General features: G+C 43.4%; 2 pseudogenes; both read left to right on the top strand.

The window, feature by feature from the left end:
• Nucleotides 1-11,525: 11,525 nt before the first annotated feature.
• Nucleotides 11,526-12,143, top strand: LOC138637911 (gem-associated protein 2-like; annotated as a pseudogene).
• Nucleotides 12,144-16,147: 4,004 nt separating this feature from the next.
• On the top strand, nt 16,148-16,944 carry LOC138680960 (gem-associated protein 2-like; annotated as a pseudogene).
• The last annotated feature ends 3,062 nt before the right edge of the window (nt 16,945-20,006 follow it).

Here is a 20,006-nt window from a genome sequence, read left to right as displayed (position 1 = left end):
TTAATAATATATACACACACATATATATTTATACATTGCTGCCGTTTATTTCCAGCAGCCTGGCTCTATTTGAAGGTTTGAGACGGTTAATTCCATCCGCCTATTGGCATAGTATGTTTACTCGCCAATAAATCCATCCAGTATATAGTTTGTTTAATGTGGCCATTTGATCTGCAATGTGGATTTCTAATTTACACGTTCCTGCTTTGAATCGTTCGCTGCTGCTGTAGATTTCTGCGGGTTGGCGCTAGTTAATGGCATTAGACAGCAAATTCCACCCCTTTGTGATCTCATTGGCTCATGGCGGCTTAAAAGCTCTATGATGCCTCTTTGTAGACATGCCCCCAAGAGGAAGCTGTCGCGAAACGCGCGTCGGGGTTCGGCAGGGATTGGCGTGCCTTGTGGCTGGTAGCGGGGAGCACCGCATTCTTCAGGTAATATGTACATTATTGGGTCTTCATTGCCCAGTGCGTTAGCACTTATGGACGCATGTTGGTTATAGTCAGTACGGTATTTAGATCGGATTTAGACTGTTTATTGAACGCACCCCACATATGCACGTCTGTGGCCGCTTGCTGCACTGATTGAATCTGCAGTTCTGGGTATTAGTTTAACGGGGTTATCCCAGCATGTGGTGGAGTTGTTGCATATAGTGAATTAGATGTAATATACAACCACGTGTGTCGTCCTCGGCTGCACTAATTTATAGTCTGTGGTTTCGAGTATTTGTTTTCCATCGAGGTATCTGAATTCAGTCAGGTGGTCTTCTAGTTGAAAATAGTATTCATTATAAGCGGTGTGGTTTATTTAACCGCACAATGATGTTTGGGGATCTTTATATTTATGAAATGTGGTTGCGGTCCTGTTTAGGAAATTTAGCCAGCACATTTGACTATGGAGTTTGTATAGCGCCTTTATTTACCCAATTGGGTTTATTGAATTTATACACCAAATTGCACGCTGTACAGTTTCTATTTTCTTATCATAAATATTCATGTTTAGAGCAGATGCATAACAACACATAAAGCTTATAGTACTAACATTTGTCAATTTGGCATTTGTGTTATATCTAACACATTTGAGGTATTTTCTTAGCATGCTCTATTGTTCAAACCTGGAAAATTAAAGAATGTTCGTTTTACCTGATGCTTTCCTGCTAACATTAGAATTTGTTCTACGCCTACCTGCCACCATATAATTGATCTTTATGGTTTTATTTTTTGTATTGTCCGTATTAATAAAGTTATAACTTTTTATCTAAAAGAGTAAAACACTCCTTGATTTAGCGTGCAGTTTAATAATTGTTTTAGCTGATCAGTATGTTTGTTTATAGAGAGAATTATTTTTGCATCGCTTTATTCTGAGGACTAACTTTTATTTTTGCTGATGCTGTATGGCTACTCGTTTTTTGCGGGACAAGATGACGTTTTCAGAGGTACCATGGTTATTTATATCCGTTTTTTTGATTGCGTGTTATTCCACTTTTTGTTTGGCGGTATGATAAAGCATTGTTTTGCCTGTTAATTTTTATTTTTTTTTTATTTACGATGTTCCCTAAAGGGGTTAACTAGTGGGACAGTTTTATAGGTCAGGTCATTATGGACGCAGCGATACTAAATGTGTACTTTTATTAATTTGGATAAAGAAATATATTTATGGGAACAATATTGTTTTTTCTTTAAAAAAAAGTTTAATTTTTTTTTTTTTTACACTTAAAATTATTTTTACTTTGTCCCAGGGGGGACATCACTGTGTATTGACTGATCGCTGATCTGACACTTTGCAGAGCACTGTCAGATCAGCAATCTGACATGAAGGGCTCCTGGCTTACCAGCCCCTACTGAGCAGGCACTTGGTAAGCCACCTCCCTGCAGGACCCGGAAGTAGCCCCGTGGCCATCTTGGATCCGAGGCCTGCAGGGAGGAGATGCTCGGTACAAGGTGAGCACATTGCCTTGTACCGATCGTCTCAGGGAAACCCGCAAGGAGCCCCCTCCCTGTGCGATGCTTCCCTATACCGCTGGAACACTGCGATCATGTTTGATTGCAGTGTCGGGGGTTAATGTGTTGGGAGCGGTCCATGAATCAGCTGCGTTCCCCCCTGTGAGCGTGGCCGATCGCATATGACGTACTATCCCATCACTGGGTCCCAGGTCACCTTGACGGGATAGTACGTCATATGGGATTAAGGGGTTAAAGCATCCCAAGTTTTTGATAAATTAATTGTGACAATGACTAAGGCATCAAGTCGGAATAACGCTGCCACTCTATGAACTTTTTATGCGTGATGCTGTGTAATACTTTGAGTGGTTTACCATTATCTACATTTTAAATATGGAGAAATAATTAAGAATTTTTACTTGAATTTCCTGCTGGATTTATTGTATTTTTTGGTGACAATGATTGTGGCAGTGGAAGCAATCATGGTCATATGAGAAGTTGTATTACACTTAATATGACTATCTTAGATAGTTATGTTCATGTGACACTTCGCAATTATATATTGAGTATAACAGCTCAGGTATTTATCAATTTTATTTTATCTCATTATCAAGTTGTAGGGATGTTCCAGATTCTAAATCCACGTAGCCTCATTTTATAATGGGAGTCGGCTAGTATCACCCGCTCTTCTGTTTACCTGAAGTTGGCACTTTGCCGCCAAGTGTTTTACTCTGTAGGCCTCATCTATGGAACCAGTCATGTCAGACATGGCTTACAATACATGCAGTCACATGGGGCACGCTGCACAATACAGGCATACATTGTGGCATTGGGGGCCTAATGGATGGAAGTCAAGCTGGAAAGAAGATTGTTTCGCCACTACTGATCCTCAGATGCAATTTTCAGATACTGCGAAGGACAGGCATAGTTTAATTAAAGAAATATATTTTTGTTTAACTCATTCCTCGACCTGTAGTCAATGTGTTCACATGGCCTATTTGGTGAGGTTTCAATATGGGTATTTAAGTCAAATCAGGAGTGAGAAAAATGCACCACTTCAGCAGTTTTTAATTATACTTTTCCTCAAACTCATTAAACACTCAACGTGTGCACATAGCCTTAAAGAACAACATTGATGGCTGGCTGACCCAAGCAATTATGTGGAATCCAAATCTTTTATAAATTGGAGACCAAGATTTGCCTTTTCCCTACTACATATATCACATCACAGGGACAATTTATCACTACAAATGCTGAAAGGGAGAGATTCTTCGCTTTAAGAACTCCTTGATTTTTAACCTGCCTACAAGTCTTTCCACATTCATACATCCCTGTTGGACGGTAGGGAATTGTGCCAACCCGAGTAATAAAATATTCCCTGAATAATAATGCTTCACAACAGAAGGTCATTAAATTTGGGTCATTTTTCACGATTACACTAGGGCTTTTACTAATTGTTTAATGTGGTCCAATTTGAGTACCTCTAAATATTTACAACAATACAATCCAATTAAATCACCATAGATTTGTTGGGAAATAAACAAAAAGGCCACGGCTGGCCACACACATTAGCTGACTCTCTGCCAGTAGCCATCTCATCTGATATACACAGGAGGACTTGCTTGGCCAGTGTGCTCTATGAGAAAGCCCTGGGTTCAGGGGAACAAATGATCAGCACCCTCACACAGGAAGCTGAACTTGGCAACATGGTCTTGTTCAGTCATAAATCCAGATTGTGTGATATGTGAAGATGCATTAAATTTATCAGTCTTCTGTCTAGAGCAGTTGCTACACAACTCTACACAGTCGCCATCAATAATTCTCACTTGAACGTATTTAGCTGTGATCGGGGGAACGGGTTGTTGAGCAACATTTTAAAAGCAGTAAAAATAGACAAAATTCAAAAACATTTCCTCTTTAAAAAAAGTTTGTAAAATGAGAGCAAGGATTTTGCAAATTTTTTTTTTTAAATGAATGTTGTGCAGAAAAATCAGCAATCACAATTCAAGTCCAAGCGTCCTTCCATTCACATGTTGGGCAGGACCAGTAGTGCTGAAGAACCACCCAACACTTGGGATACAGATGTCCGTCCTCATTCTGGGCAGATTTCCCAAATAGGATGGCTTTAAGAAATTATGCATATCTATCATCACTGAGAAATCCTAGCTGTGCAATTTACCAGTGTTTTATAAAAATAAGTCTCCACAGACAGGAAAACGCAGTTTAGGAGGAAGATGTGTTGGCCTGATGTCAATGACGACTTGTGAAGATGGAAGCAACCACTGAAGTGTACACAATTTTATCCAGACTAGACAATATTCCTGGGCAATATAAACAGCAACTGTACTCACACTAAAGCAAACTACAAAAGAATCAATCTGGGATCCAGGTTGTTTAAAAATATCTAGACCAGGGGACCCCGACCATTTCTTGCTTTGAGAGCCACGTTCTGCTCTGATTGATGGTCGCAAAACATGCTGTGCAAATAGATCTTGGAAGCCCCTATGTGACCTTTTAATGGTTCTAATTGCACCAAGTGCCCCTCTATTACTTTACAAGTTCTTGTGTCCAAGTGCCTCTAAATATTTACGTTTTATGGGTCATTAATACTAAGGATGCCAACAATAATGTCCTGTTGACGCCATGGCTTTTTTTTTTTTTTTCCCCCAAAATTCATCAATATATTTTCAATGGTGCCATTTTGGGGTAAACAAAACTTTTCTCTGATCGCCCATGACGGCACCACGGAGAGAGGGGATCCGCCCACTAAGGACAGGAAACCTACGGATAAAAAGGCGGTACCACTCTCCTGCATCAGTTGGTTTCCTGTCCTTGATGGGAGACCTACGGACTTACCAGTTCGACGTTGGAATTCTGGGGCCAACCAGTCCGATTCAGGCAGCTGGGGTCCCTCTGCCTCGGCTAGGGTGGTGACCCGAAGCGCCACCGCTGGGAGCCAGTGGGCCGACAGGGTGTGCGGGGGAGGTGACAAGGAGTTCGCGGTCACCTCCCCAGGTAAGATGCAGCAGCGGCAACATCCAGGGGGGGTCCCTCTGTGGTTGCGGGAGGTGCAGCGCGACCCTCCCTAAAACAAGCATCAGTATGCATGCTGCACCGCCATCGGGCGTGCAGAGTAACGCGCTATAGGGACTGCATAGGACCAGGGGCGCCGGTAAGCAGAGCCATATCTGCTTCCCGGGCGCCATCTTGAAAGTTCGGCGCATGCCTGGGATCTAAGCTGGTCTTGCGAGGTTAGGACGCTTCCGCGCAGGCGCCGGCGGATCGCCGCTCGAGCGCTGGGCGCGGTCTGCGCAGGCACCGGCGGGGTTGGCGCTTAGCGCGGTCTGCGCAGGCGCCGGCGGAGTTGCCGCTAGGGCGCTTGGCGCGGTATGTGGGCTCATGCAGGCGCCGGGCTTAATGCGCAGGCGCCGGCGTTCGGCGCTCCTCTCCGTGGAGCAGGCGCTACTGCGCAAGTGCAGAAAGGAAGAAGGAAAAAAAAAAAAAAAAGCAAAGCGGCGGGAGGGTTTAAATAGAGGAATCCACATCCTCCCAGTGGCTCTGCAGTAATAAGCAGGAGCCTCAAGAGCTAATAGTGCCGCAGTGCCAGCTCAGCCGAGTGTCAAGGCAGCTTTCGCAGACCAGCAGCAGTATGAGCGACCCGACATCACCTCAGCCCGAGTCACCTCCACCTGTAGCGTCGCCGCAGCAGCAAAAAAGGCGACAGCAGAAAGGGCACCAGGACACCAGCAAAGAACGCCAAAGGTCCCAACACAGTAAAAAGTCCAGTACGGCGTCGGGGGGAAAAAAGCCAGAGGCAGAGAATCCCCAACCGGTATTTATGGGTCCTGGAGGTGGTAAGTGGATCTTCGTGAATGTCAGACAGTAAGATTGTGATTTGTCTCTTTTAGGGGAGGAAAAGCGTAGGTAAAACTAAGCACAAAAGTTGTGCCATCTGTAGAGAGGATCTTCCACCTACATGGGATAAGAGACTATGCAATACTTGCATTCAGCAGACTGTATCTGAAAACCTTCCTGGGTTTGCAACAGATCTTAAAAGCCTGATTAAAGAGCAAGTGGAGGACACCTTCAGATCACTAAAGTGGGGAAAAAAAGGAGAAAGACCAGACACAGGTCCCCATCTCAGTCTCAAAATCCGAAAGCGATAGTGAGAGTTCAGTGTCCTCCAACTCCTCCACCTCATCTTCATCGTCTACTTCTTCCTCGGGGGGACATAACTGTTACCCTCTAGAGGATACTGATGGCCTCATAAAAGCCGTGAGAAGTACCATGGGTCTGGTAGACTCCCACCCTAAAAAATCGGTACAAGACATCATGTTTGGGGGCCTGGAACAGAAAAAGAAGAGCTTTTCCTCTTAACGAAGCAATAGCAGCCTTAATTAAGAAAGAATGGAAGAAGCCCATGAGAGACTCTTTTAACTCCAAAAATGAAATACCCCTTCGAGGAGGAATCCTGCTCCTTTTGGGAGAAGGCCCCCAAATTAGACGTAGCAATTGCTAAAGCCTCAAAAAAATTCGCCCTCCAGTTTGAGGACATGGGGGGTCCTAAAAGACCCTATGGACAAGAAGGCAGATGCCTTTCTCAAAGGCTCCTGGGAGGCAGCGGGAAGAGGCCTGAAGCCGGCAGTAGCAGCAGCATGTACTTCACGCTCCCTGATGATTTGGCTGAACCAACTAGAGGGTCAATTAAAGGGGACAACTTCCCGGGACTCAATGCTGGACACATTACCAGTAATGAGAGGGGCCGCAGCTTTCCTAGCTGATGCCTCGGCCGACTCCATCAGGCTATCCGCCAGAGCAGCAGTGTTTGCTAATGCGGCCAGGCGCGCCCTCTGGCTTAAGAATTGGCCAGGCGACCTGCAAACGAAAACAAAACTGTGTACCATCCCCTGCAAAGGAGAATTTCTGTTCGGTTCCACCCTAGATGACATCTTGGAAAAAGCAGGGGACAAGAAAAAGTCCTTCCCCTCTCTGGGTCTCCCCTCTTATAGGAAGCCCTTTCGGAACAAGAGGTTTTTCCGTAAGAACCCAGGGAGAGGCCAGGGGAAATGGGAAGATAAGAAGAACAAAAATAAGGGGTTTATCTTTAACAAAAACCTCAATGACAACAAAAAACCTTCACAATGAAGGTTTGCCCCAGGTGGGAGGGAGATTATCTCTTTCTCCCAGCCTGGGAAAAGATTACCTCAAGTCGATGGATACTAAACATCATAGAATCAGGACTGAGGTTAACATTCAAGAGGTGCCCTCGTCCCTCTTTCAAGATAACATCCACAAGATCCTCGGCAGAAGAGCAGTTGACGCTAGAAAACGAGGTTATCGGGTTAGTAAAAAAAGGAGTACTCCTGGAAGTTCCCCCTCAAGAAAGGGGGCAAGGGTACTATTCCCCTCTATTCCTGAGAAAGAAGCCAGATGGTTCCTTCAGGACAATTATCAATTTAAAAAACCTAAACTACCTAGAGGTTCAAGCATTCAAGATGGAAACGATAAAATCATCTATCAAAATGCTGTTTCCTCAATGCTTCATGGTGGTCCTGGACCTGAAGGATGCATATTATCACGTCCCAATACACAAGGATCACCAAAGATTCCTCAGAATGGCAGTCCACATCAAGGGAGTCCTAAGCCACTTCCAGTTCTCAGCTCTACCATTTGGCCTAGCAATAGCCCCGAGGGTTTTTACAAAGCTGGTCGCGGAGGTAATGGCTCACCTCAGGGAAGAAAACACCCTGATCGTACCATATCTGGACGATTTCCTGGTGATAGGCTCCTCCCCGCAACATTGCAATAGTCAACTAGATTTAGTGATTCATTCTCTAAAGGATCTGGGTTGGCTATTAAACCTAGAAAAATCCAGATTGGTGCCTTCTCAGGTTCAGGAGTACCTAGGTCTCACTCTAGACTCCAAAAAAATGGAATGTCGGCTCCCAGAGAGCAAAATACAAAAGATAAAAAGCTTAGCGTCAAGAGTACAATCTCTCCCCTCTATAACACTCCGTCAGGGCATGTCCCTGTTAGGCTCTCTGACCTCTTGCATCCCGGTGGTCCAGTGGGCCCAACTACATTCAAGAGATCTCCAATGGCAGCTACTGTCAGAGCAAATCCTCCTAGGAGAGCATTTAGACGAGCGGTTAACATTGTCTCCTCGCACCAATCACTCTCTGACTTGGTGGACGTTGCAGGAAAATCTTTCCCAGGGAGTCCCATGGGTAATCCCGATCTTGAAGGTCCTAACTACGGACGCAAGCCCCTCAGGGTGGGGGGCTCATCTGGGCGACCTAGTAGCCCAGGGCATTTGGTCTGTCCCTTGCAAACAATTCCTCCAATATGAAGGAACTCCTGGCAGTAAAATTTGCCATTCAGGAATTCTTGGGAGTCCTTCAATCTCACCATGTAAGGGTGATGTCGGACAATCGGGTGGTAGTATCTTACCTAAATCATCAGGGGGGTACCCATTCCAAAAATCTAATGGAAGTGACCAACTCGATCCTTCAAATAGCCGAGAGCAACCTTCTATCCCTGACAAGCCTACACATAAAGGGAGTAGACAATTACAAGGCAGACTTCCTCAGTCGATCCAGCCTAAAACGGGGGGAATGGGAACTAAACCCAGTGATATTTACCCAGGTCACACAAAAATGGGGTGTTCCCAAAATAGATCTCTTCGCGAGCCATTTAAACAAAAAAGTAGCCTCCTTTTGCTCCCTATCTCCCCTGGGGAACCCAGTAGCTGTGGACGCTTTCCTAATTTCTTGGGGTCACCATCTGGTCTATACCTTTCCTCCTCTCATTCTGATTCCAGCAGTGCTGAGGAAGATTCGGGAGGACGGAGCGTTGGTCATCTTAATTGCCCCGTTCTGGCCGAAGAGACCTTGGTTCTCATGGATGAGGAAGATGTCAATATCCGACCCTTGGGTATTACCAGACCTCCAGGATCTGTTGTCACAGGGCCCAGTCTGTCATCCACGAGTCAAGAACTTGCACTTGACAGCCTGGCTCTTGAGAGGAAAATATTAGAAAGCAGAGGGTTCTCTTCGGGGTTAACCTCAACTCTGTTAAAAAGTAGGAAGCCGGTTACAACAAAACAGTACGGCAAAATATTGAAAAAGTTTGTCTTCTTCAGGTGCAAAAATAGGGAAAGAGATTCCCCTTAATTCCATATTAGAGTTCCTACAAAAAGGTTTGGAGATGGGTTTAGCCACTAGTACCCTAAAAGTTCACGTGGCGGCATTGGGAGCATTATTCAATTTTGACTTAGCTTCAAATAGGTGGGTCTCTAGATTCATCAGAGCAGCAGGAAGATCGAGGCCTCTGCCAGTAAAAGTGGTTCCACAATGGGACCTAAACTTGGTCCTTAAAGCCCTGACTAATCCTCCATTCGAACCATTACACGAATCTACAATAAAAACGCTATCTCTCAAAACAGCTCTATTAGTCGCCCTCACTTCGGCCCGCAGGGTTAGCGACTTACAGGCTCTCTCAGCCAACCCTCCTCACACACAATTTCTAGAGGATAGGGTCGTTTTAAAAACAGACCCAGCATATCTCCCGAAAGTGGCTTCAAAATTTCACAGGTCTCAAGAGATATCTCTCCCCTCCTTCTGTCCCAATCCTAAAAATAAGGAGGAACAAACATTACATACACTAGATGTAAGAAGATGTCTCTTACATTACCTAGAAGTCACTAGAGAGAGTAGGGAGGATTCCTCTGTGTGTTTTCAGGGTCCCCGGAAGGGGAAAAAAGCATCTAAAGCCACCATAGCAAAATGGATCACAGACGCCATCAGTCTCTCATACACGGCAAGTGGGATGTCCGCTCCCGGGGAGGTTAAGGCTCACTCAACAAAGGCAGTAGCAACTTCCTGGGCGGAGAAGGCCGGAGCTTCCATTGACCAGATATGTAGAGCTGCTACCTGGTCCTCACCATCCACATTCTATAGGCACTATAGATTGGACCTAATCTCCTCTTCAGACCTTACTTTCGGTAAAAGGGTTCTGGAGGCGGTGGTCCCTCCCTGAATGCACTATCTATGCAATTCTCTCCGTGGTGCCGTCATGGGCGATCAGAGAAAAATATAGTTCTTACCGATAACGGTATTTCTCTGAGCCCATGACGGCACCCGTACATTCCCTCCCTTCACTTATGGGTGCGCACATTTAAAGAGTGCCATAGTCTATTCATAATCTATTTATAGTTAGTCACGCGGTATCTTATTAGACTAAACAGTTAAAATTTGCAAATGCCTTAGTAGTCTCCCATCGTTCTCTATGTAAACAAACTGATGCTGGAGAGTGGTACCGCCTTTTTATCCGTAGGTTTCCTGTCCTTGGTGGGCGGATACCCTCTCTCCGTGGTGCCGTCATGGGCTCAGAGAAATACCGTTATCGGTAAGAACTATATTTTTTTGATCATTGTTTGTAAATGCAGGATCCAAACCAAAAAATGGAGTAGACACAATCTCACAAATCATAATAATATTAATTTATTAAATGCGAAAGAACAATTATATCAAAACGTAGTACAGTTTACACAGGAGACATCTGAGGAACAAACTAGTGGTATAAGAGTTCATGGGAACAAAGCCAGGGAGTCCGTGGGATTTACTTCTCATCATGGGTAAGCCTTCATAATTACATCGGTGTATTTTGTGGCTGGCGGTATTTTTATTTATATAACTTGGTTATGGACTTTATGACACTGTGCCTCCATTATCTTGTACATTAGTATATGTACCGGTCCTCTACCATGATATACTATACCTTTGTTCCCATCAACTGTTATGCCACTAGTTTGTTCCTCTGTCTCCTATGTAAACTGTACTACGTTGTTTTAATATAATTGTTCTTTCGCATTTATTTAATCTAATTTATAATTTGAGATTTTCTCTACTCCATTTTTTGGGGGGGTTTGGATTTGTCAGGGAGTACTCACACAAACTATCTTAACAGTTTTGATGGAAGAGTGATATTATTTTACTCTAAGCCAAGGTGTAACCCTGTGCTGTATGACTCTATAAATAAATATTATAAATGCAGGATGCAGATTTTTGTAATGATTAGGTGACCTAAAAGAACATTGCTATGTACAGCATGAAGATTTCTTTCATCCATAGAGTATTGGAAGATTTAGGCTATTTTCACACATTTACTTCAGTAACTTGACATAAGAAAGCAACCTGTTAGATTATGTCAACAATTGGCAGATACTGGATAAACCAAGCATGGCCTCCACCCAGAAGTCTTTTGTACCTGGGCTGATCTTTCCACTCACAATAGACTTGTGTTAAAGGAGAGATCTTCATTTCCCTATGACTAGACGGTCACTTAACCCATTGTCTATGGAAGGAGGAGGAACCTCAATCTCATGGCCATGGTGTCCATATAAGACTGATGGGTCATTGCAGTCATTTGTGATGTGGATCTTTACTACAAGGTCTTTGCACTCCACTCCTAGAGAAGCGACTTCACAAATTGTGAGATTGCAGCTCGTCCTACGTCGGATCAAAATCTACTTGAGACTAATAGCACTGTGCATGACAGCGCCGGGTCTGCTACTACCGGGCAGGCATGGACTCTGGGCCAGAGGAGCTGATGCCGCGGCTGCTGCCGGTGGGAGACAGCGAACCCATGGATGATTTTGACCCCGCTGCTCCTCCTCGGACACTGCAGGAGTATTTAAGGCGGGTCCATATTGAGGCAGCACGATGTCCTGATGTAGTCATTGCTCAGATTGACCCTAAAAAGCGAAGAAAGAGGCAAACTGTTAGTATAGCGCTGTCCAGATGTCAGCCTGCTCCTGAAGGATATTCACCGAGCCTCCGATGGCAGCAACAGGTATCCCAGTTCTCAGCTGTATGACAGTCTCAACAAGCACAGGAGCCATTGGAAATCCCAACCCCATGACAGCAATGTATTGATGCCAAGCATAGAGGATGAGGAAAGCTGGAAACGATTCTTTGGGAGAGCAGTTTTATTCTGACCTGGCGGCTGCTCTAAACCGTGAAAATGATAACCTAGGGATTGATTATATCAAGGTTGGGTTCCCTCCTTTGCTGAGCATTCAGTCGCATGAGCCAGGCTACGGTCACATGTGTAAATCATATACATACAAGGCCAATATCCACAAATAACCAATTAAATGTGGAAAGAGCAGGAATAGATTCATGCACCACCAGGAATCAATAGGTAAAAATTGTACAAACTTTATTATAGACAAATTCATAAAAATACAGGGGATGTGACAGAGGTTAGCCAAAACATAGGTGGAAGTTCACAAGGGAACAGGCAACAATGGGTGTATGTGAATTGGGGATTAGTAAGATTGCTCCATAGACCAGAATGTACCTTACATTTATAATACAAAAACCCAAGTATGAGTGCACATCATAGAACAAAAGGACTCCAAAAGAAGCTGTATACCAAATCTGGATATAAGACAGAGTACCCAAATCTTGATCATGCGATCATAGTATTTACCTGGAGGTGCCTGGAGCCCTGTGCGACCCACCGTCCCCTGTGCGACCCACCGTCCCAATGCGCGTTTTGGCGCTCAAGCCTTCTTCCGGGGGAGTGGCTTCCAGAGCAAGGAGGTGTCTTAAAAAGGCCAGGCCGGCCAATCAAAATTTAACATTAATAAGAAGCTGCTTAAAAGTGGCACATGAAGCGCCAGCATACCTGGAAGTCAGGGTCGCCGAGGACGTCTACAGGCAGGGCGGTCCGCGTTGGAGACAATGCCCACGTGTCACTTGAGCGCAACCCAGGATGCGAGAACCACCCAGCCTAAGCAGACAGTTGGCGGCGCCGAACATACAGGAGCCGGCCCGCATGCGCGCAAGACTACAAAAGGTTTGTATGAATACCAAGTGCAATGAACAACAAGTATTACAAAAGGGTATAGCCTACCAAAAAGTTGTATACAGCAACCAACATATTTTAAATGAGTGCTAAAGTAGTGAAGGGCAACTCCCATTGCCAATAAATATACTAAAACAGAATAATAAATGCATAATAAAGATGCATATACAAGATACAAAACATATAATACGCATTTGAATATAAGACATCACAATATCCAAAATTCATAGAAAGTGATGAGTAACAGTTATGGGTGATGTATCTATTCGATGCTGTTCATCAAAATGAGGAAAATCCATGTCCGTAGAAATGTATCCCAAAGACCACACTTGTAAGAAAGATGATAAAGGGAACAGCCCGACAATGAAAGTATGAACCTAAGGGTATATACATAAAAATTAATAACAGAAGATTAAAAAGACATAGAAATAACAAACTGGAAGGCAAAATTAAAAAGCACAAGCAGAGGTGAATACATAAAGAAAAGGGGCAAAACTCAATCTCATTAAGGCCGTAAGGATGTACAGTGCGAAGCTTCCAAATCTAGAAGGCCTCCCTTTGTGCCAGCAACGACCTAAATTTCCCCCACGAGCATTAGGAACAATACAATCAATACCTCTAACCTTAAGACCCGACGAATCACAAGCATGAAGGGCTTTGAAATGGTGCGGAATAGTTTTAAGGGCCTCCACAATATCCTCTTTAGCAGCTGCTATTATATCCCACATGCTCACGTGTTCGAACCTTAAAAGCCCGAGTGGTGAGACCTACATAAACTTTATTGCAGGGACACGAGGCATAGTACACTACCATTGTAGTTGAACATGTGATAGTTTGTGTAATGGTGAAATTCCGACCTTCTGAGGAAAAAGCCTTGGCATTGATGATGATAGGGCACGCCACACAATTACCACATGGCTTACAGCCCCAGGCCACATTGTGAGGTGGCCATCCAGATGAGAACAGAGGGGGAGGAACACGAGGTGCAAAATTTTTCACTAGGTGATCACCCAGATTGCGTGATCTCCTAGCCGTAACTGAAGATTGAGCAGTTTGATACTGTTACTGATACCGTTTTAGAATGGGGTCAGCAAGGAGTATTGGCCAGTATTGGGCCAACACATCCTGCATACTGCTCCATTGTGAGTGGTATTGAGTTACCAATCATAAAAAAGGTGAGAAAAGTCTTGTCTTCAATTCACAATGATGCAATTTTATTCATTAATTCTGGGGGTTCACAGCCATGAAACAAAGTAGAGCGATCAAAGGAACCATAACTGATTTAATACCTGGTTGATCCTGCCAGTAGCATATGCTTGTCTCAAAGATTAAGCCATGCACGTGTAAGTACACACGGACGGTACAGTGAAACTGCGAATGGCTCATTAAATCAGTTATGGTTCCTTTGATCGCTCTACTTTGTTTCATGGCTGTGAACCCCCAGAATTAATGAATAAAATTGCATCATTGTGAATTGAAGACAAGACTTTTCTCACCTTTTTTATGTGTGCTGGAGGTTGTTCTATTCTATTGACTTTATTTTTTTCCTCCTAAGCACCTACTTGTATTGAGTGCAAAGTGATCCTGATTATTCATATTGAGTTACCAATCATACCTGCGAATTATCCTTAATCTTTGTTGCCGAGTAAAGCAGTTGGTGTCTCTTGGTGTTTCTGGTTCGATTGTACGCTCTTTTTTTTTAAGCACCTTTTGCTATGTCCTCTATCCAGGAAGCGATTAGTCCATCCTTGGCTTGAGCCTGTCTTCATGTGATGAACAGATCCTTCTAATTCTAAAACTAGTCAGTTGGAACAGAGTTAATCACGTGGGGAGGATGGGATGATGATGCATGCAAGACAGAATTAACTGCCGTGTCCTTATGGAAGGCATCGGCTACAAGGACCCCGCCCACGCCTCTCCTCAGTGACATCTAAAAAATCAATGGTATTCAAATCAAATTTAAATGACAGATGTATATTCAAATTATTTTTATTCAAATCTGAAAAGAAATTGTTACTCAAAAGGTGAACCTCGCCAGATCAGGAATGTCATCAATCTAGCGGGCCCAAAATATGACCCACTCCATTGACACACCCCGATCTGACGAGAACAAGTCCCTCTCCCACAGCCCCAGGAAGAGATTTGCATAGGTGGGCGCACAGGCCATGCCCATTGCAGTCCCCTGGAGCTGCAGGTAGAAGGACCCATTAAATAAAAAAAAAAATTGTCAACAAAAATTGCAAAAGTACAAAGAGAAAATCATTGTCACTTGAGAAGCTAGTCATGGACAGGAAATATGAAACCACCCTCAAGCCATCCTGGTGGCGAATACTGGTGTATAAGAACTTAACGTCACAAGTTACTAAGATCATGTTGTCATCAATGTGAACGGAGTCTATTTTCTTAAGAATCTGACGAATCCTCCATCAGATAAGAAGGGATAGTCTCCACCAGGGGCTTGAGGAATGAGTCAATAAATTTGCCGATGCCCTCTGTAAGCCCACCCACCCCAGAGATTATTGGCCTACCTGGAAGATTGTGCACACTCTTGTGGACCTTGGGGAGGAGGTAGTGTTGCATTACAAGGGTTTTTAACAACCAGCACATCCCACACTTGCGGAGTTATAACGCCATCAGTGATTGCCCTCTGCATGATTTTAATCAATTCTTCCTTATAAGAGATAAAAGGGTTATATGTTAGTTTGTTATAGCAAGAAGAGTCCCTAAGTTGGCGATAAGCCTCCACAAGATACATTTTTGAAGGCCATATCCCAATGTCCCTGCCCTTGTTAGCAGGTTTGAATACCACGTCCTTAAGTCGTTTACCTCCTAAAGCCTAAAGATTCAGCCCTAGAAAGGTTATTGTAGTGGGTGAGGGAGGAAATTCTGTCAGTCGTGGGATACCAATCTGACAAAAATCTCCACATTAGGACATATTGACAAGGGCGGGAACTTTGCGGACCTGGGGCGGAGTGATGGCAGTAACCTACCCAACTGGATAAACTAAGCATGGCCTCCACTCAGATGTCTCTTGTATCTGGACTGATCTTTCCACTCACAATAGACTTGTGTTTATGGAGAGATCTTCATTTCCATATGACTAGACGGTCACTTAACCCATTGTCTATGGGAGGAGGAACCTCAATCTCATGGCCATGGTGTCCATATAAGACTGGGTCATTGCAGTCATTTGTGATGTGGATCTTTGCACTCAACTCCTAGAGAAGCAACTTCACTGATTGTGAGATTGCAGCTCATCCTACGTCAGATCAAAATCTGCTTGAGACTAATGGCCCTGTGTGTGACAGCATCGGGTCCGCTACTACCGGGCAGGCATGGACTCTGGGCCAGAGGAGCTGATGCCGCGGCTGCTGCCGGTGGGAGACTGCGAACCCATGGATGATTTTGACCCCGCTGCTCCTCCTCAGACACCGCAGGAGTTTTTAAAACGGGTCCAAATTGAGGCTGCACGATGTCCTGATGTAGTCATTGCTCAGATTGCTTCTTTCTTAGCTTTTAGGGTCAAATGGTCAGTATAGCGCTGTTCGAATGTCAGCCTGCTCCTGAAGGATATTCACCGAGCCTCCGATGGCAGCAATAACAGGTATCAGAGTTCTCAGATGTACGACAGTCTCAACAAGCACAGGAGCCATTGGAAATCCCAACCCCATGACAGCAATGTATTGACGCCAAGCACAGAGGATGAGGAAAGCTGGAAATGATTCTGTTTGGGTGAGCGGTTGTATTCCAACCTGGCGGCTGCTCCAAACCGTGAAAATGAAAACCTAGGGATTGATTATATCAAGGTTGGGTTCCCTCCTTTGCTGAGCATTGTCAGTCGCATAAGCCAGGCTACGGTCACAAGTGTGTTGGAGTACCTGGTGAATTGGTTTGAAGAAAGAGATTTTACACCAGAACTGGGTCGTTGGCTGTACGCCTTGCTTGCCAGTATGGAAAAACCCCTACTACCAGAAGCCCATTCACTTATTAGACGGCTGGCACGCAGATGTTCAAAAGTTAGAGCTGGTGTGGAACACAGGGAATAGGCGTGTCTGCGTTAAACCTGTTTATCTGTTTAATTGGCAGATATTTTGAGTAACGAGACCTAGCTGATTCCAGTGACCCATCTTGATGTTATACAACTACCTTTCTTCCTCCTTTTTATATTTTCTGACACCGCAATACCTGGTTTTAACCAAACATCCTACATTCATTACTGCACCGGCCATCTTTTCTTTTGCAAGTGCTGGGATAAAAGTAGCAGTCCTTGTTGCTTGGGCAGCCTCAAGAGCAAAGAAAGATCCTACAGTCAACAGTTGCATGATAACATCTTCTGATAAAGGGAGACTTGGTTTTCTGTCTTCTCAAAAACAATTCTCAACCTAAAAGGTTTTGGAAATCATATATTCATACCTTTCCACTTCCCTGCAATGAACCCATTTTCTGCCAGCAGGACCTGCCTGGAACCTTGTTGGGATTTGTGGTTGAAGCAAACTGTAGCATGGAAAACTGTGAAACGTCTCATTTTATAGACACTTATTTGTATTGCTCCATTTTTTATTTAATTTTTTTTACCCTGCCTTGTATCTTCTGCCTCTGGAATTAATGGTCATATAATGTAATCACATTTTACATACATAAACTACTGTTACTAAATGTCATGCTGTAATACAGTCTCCTCCCCCTCCCCCCCCCCCCCTTAATATTGTGCTTCCGACACAAATGCTTTTATTTTAAATATTTTTTTTCATACCATGTGCTTAATTTTGATTAAAAAACCTAATTCAAAGTACTTTGGTTGCAGAGGCAATTGTAAGATTCACATTTTATCACCTGTGTATGTTCAATTGTCAGTTTCTGTAAATATATTTTTTTAATAAAATCTACTTGAGGAAAACCAACTGAATTTTCATTTCGTCACAATCTACGATGGTCACCCACACCAAAGAGGAGGACTACCAGTATTTGAAGACTCTGGGCAGCGGAACCTATTTCAAAGTGGTCATGGCTCCCGAGAAGAAGACAGGTAAGGCCTAACATTACAAGGGTGAATTGGTCATATGGGATTTTTAATATCTGAAACTATTTAACATGAAAACCATAAGTCTTCCCTGAGCCATGTAGTCTAAAGGTCTGTTATTAGTTGTGATTCGCGCTCTTAGATGTGTCAGATGTCACCAATTCAGGTCTTCACATCACCAGATCATTTTCATTAGGTTTACCCCAAGTTAAAATTGTTTGCCTACATAAAAAACAAACCAAAACCATGATGGTGTTAAAAAATAATTCTCTGCAGCAGCACCCTAACACCTGAGACTCTTCAAACCCTTTAAGAATGGTGGCTTTTGGACAAAGCTATTTTTTTGTTCATGGTAATTTCAGGAGCCATATTATTTTTGGGCAATATAGCTGTATGAAAGCTGGGTTATTTCTGGATGAGTTGTATCGGTCTTGGCTGCATTTCAGGGTTCATTTAACTACCAAAGTTTGTTTTGTGAAAAAGGAAATAAATTAAACCTAGCAGGTGCACAAGTCTCCACAGCAAAGCATCCAATACTTAAAAAACGGTCTAAACTGCTATGGGGTAGATTTAGTATTACGTTGTGTATTTTTTGGTTAACTTGTTTCTATTGTACATTTGATCTTCAACTTTATTTTTGCGAGTAGCAAGACAAACTATATATAGGACAATTCTGAATCCACCTGTAGCATCTTTCCTTTAGTGGCTTGTGGGGGAATCAATTTACAGGACAAAAGCTTAGTTTCTACTTTTGCCATTGAAAATCCAATAATTTTATTTTGCTTCATCGCATACAGTGCATGGGTTTAAGAGTTTTATAGTATGGATCATGTAACCAGTGATTATAAAATGTTAAAAAATGCATCTTGTGTAAATTACATAAATTCTCACATTTTACTACTTTGGCACAACAAAAAAGAAAGCCACTTATCACGTTCAAACCGCAGCCTTTTGTTTCATGGACCTGTAGCATCTTTTTTTTTTTTTTTCCATGATCTGGGGCTGGTGGAGGGCTTGAGTGCTGAGAAGGATGGAAGAACATTGACCGACCAATAAAAGATGCCACGATCGGTACCAAAAGTTTGAAAAAGTCAAGATCACTATGAATCTAATTCAAGATCGATATACAATTGTTTATATTTTTTTGGAACAAAAAATTATTTTTTATTAACAAGAAATAATAATTACTTTCATTTGGTTATTTTTCTATATATTAAGTGTTTGTAGAAAAATGTTAATGATTCTCCATCCCATAGTCCAGTGCCCATACACCATTCACACTACCTCTATCCCATAGTCCAGTGCCCATATACCCTTGATACCATCCGACATGGAGGCCTTGTCCGCTAACTACGTTAAGTATATAAAAATCAGATGACCTTAGTAATTTGTTTGTAAAATTAATTTCTGTTGAATAACATTGTCATTATTTTTTCAACATGAAAAAAACAGAAGTGGGCCTTTTCTTGGCAACGTACCCTGTGAAAGTATAGATGGTTGCAAACAAAATTGCATCTTGGCCATAGGAGGTAGCTGTGTCTGTACTGAAATTGGGAGTTAGAGATGGTCCCAGTCATTTCCTCCATTGGAATAATTGCTGGCAGGTCGGTTGTATGAGTAAGGCTCTCTTGCTTGTGGTTCCCTTGGTTTAGGTCGTGGCCAAAACAGTCCAAAAACCCCCATCCACACCTCATCATAAGGCATGATTGGAGCAGGGTCCTCCAAAGCGGTGAGACATTTGGCACTTTGACGTAGTGACTGCCTATCCGGTGGCAGTGAGCGAGCCTTGTGTGCAATAGTCAATGTGAAAAAAATCACAATGGTCCTCAGTTGAGGATATTTTGAGTAAATCCAGGGTAACACTAGCAATCTGTTCAGATTTATCCTTATAGATTTTATTTATTTTTTTACTAGACTCTCCTGCCACCGGATAGGAAGCTCTTCTCCATTACCACAGCTTCTGCTGAACCAGATGATCCAACAGCTGCTGAAGTTGATGTGCCTGCAGCAGCTGCTGAACATGTGGCACCAGCAGAAGCTGTGGTAACGGATGGAGAAATTGTCCCTCCCGCTCCAGCGGAACTGCTTGCTCATTCTTCCAAGGTGTCATCCACAGGTTGCGGGCTAGAAAAGTTGACCTCAGTCCTGTGTGGGGAAAAAAAATCATTAATTAT

The sequence above is a fragment of the Ranitomeya imitator genome, chromosome 5 (genome assembly GCF_032444005.1).
Source record: "Ranitomeya imitator isolate aRanImi1 chromosome 5, aRanImi1.pri, whole genome shotgun sequence".
In the NCBI taxonomy this organism is placed as follows: domain Eukaryota; kingdom Metazoa; phylum Chordata; class Amphibia; order Anura; family Dendrobatidae; genus Ranitomeya; species Ranitomeya imitator.
The sequence above is the reverse complement of the archived record's forward strand: the minus strand, read 5'-3'. Positions and strand labels throughout refer to the sequence as shown.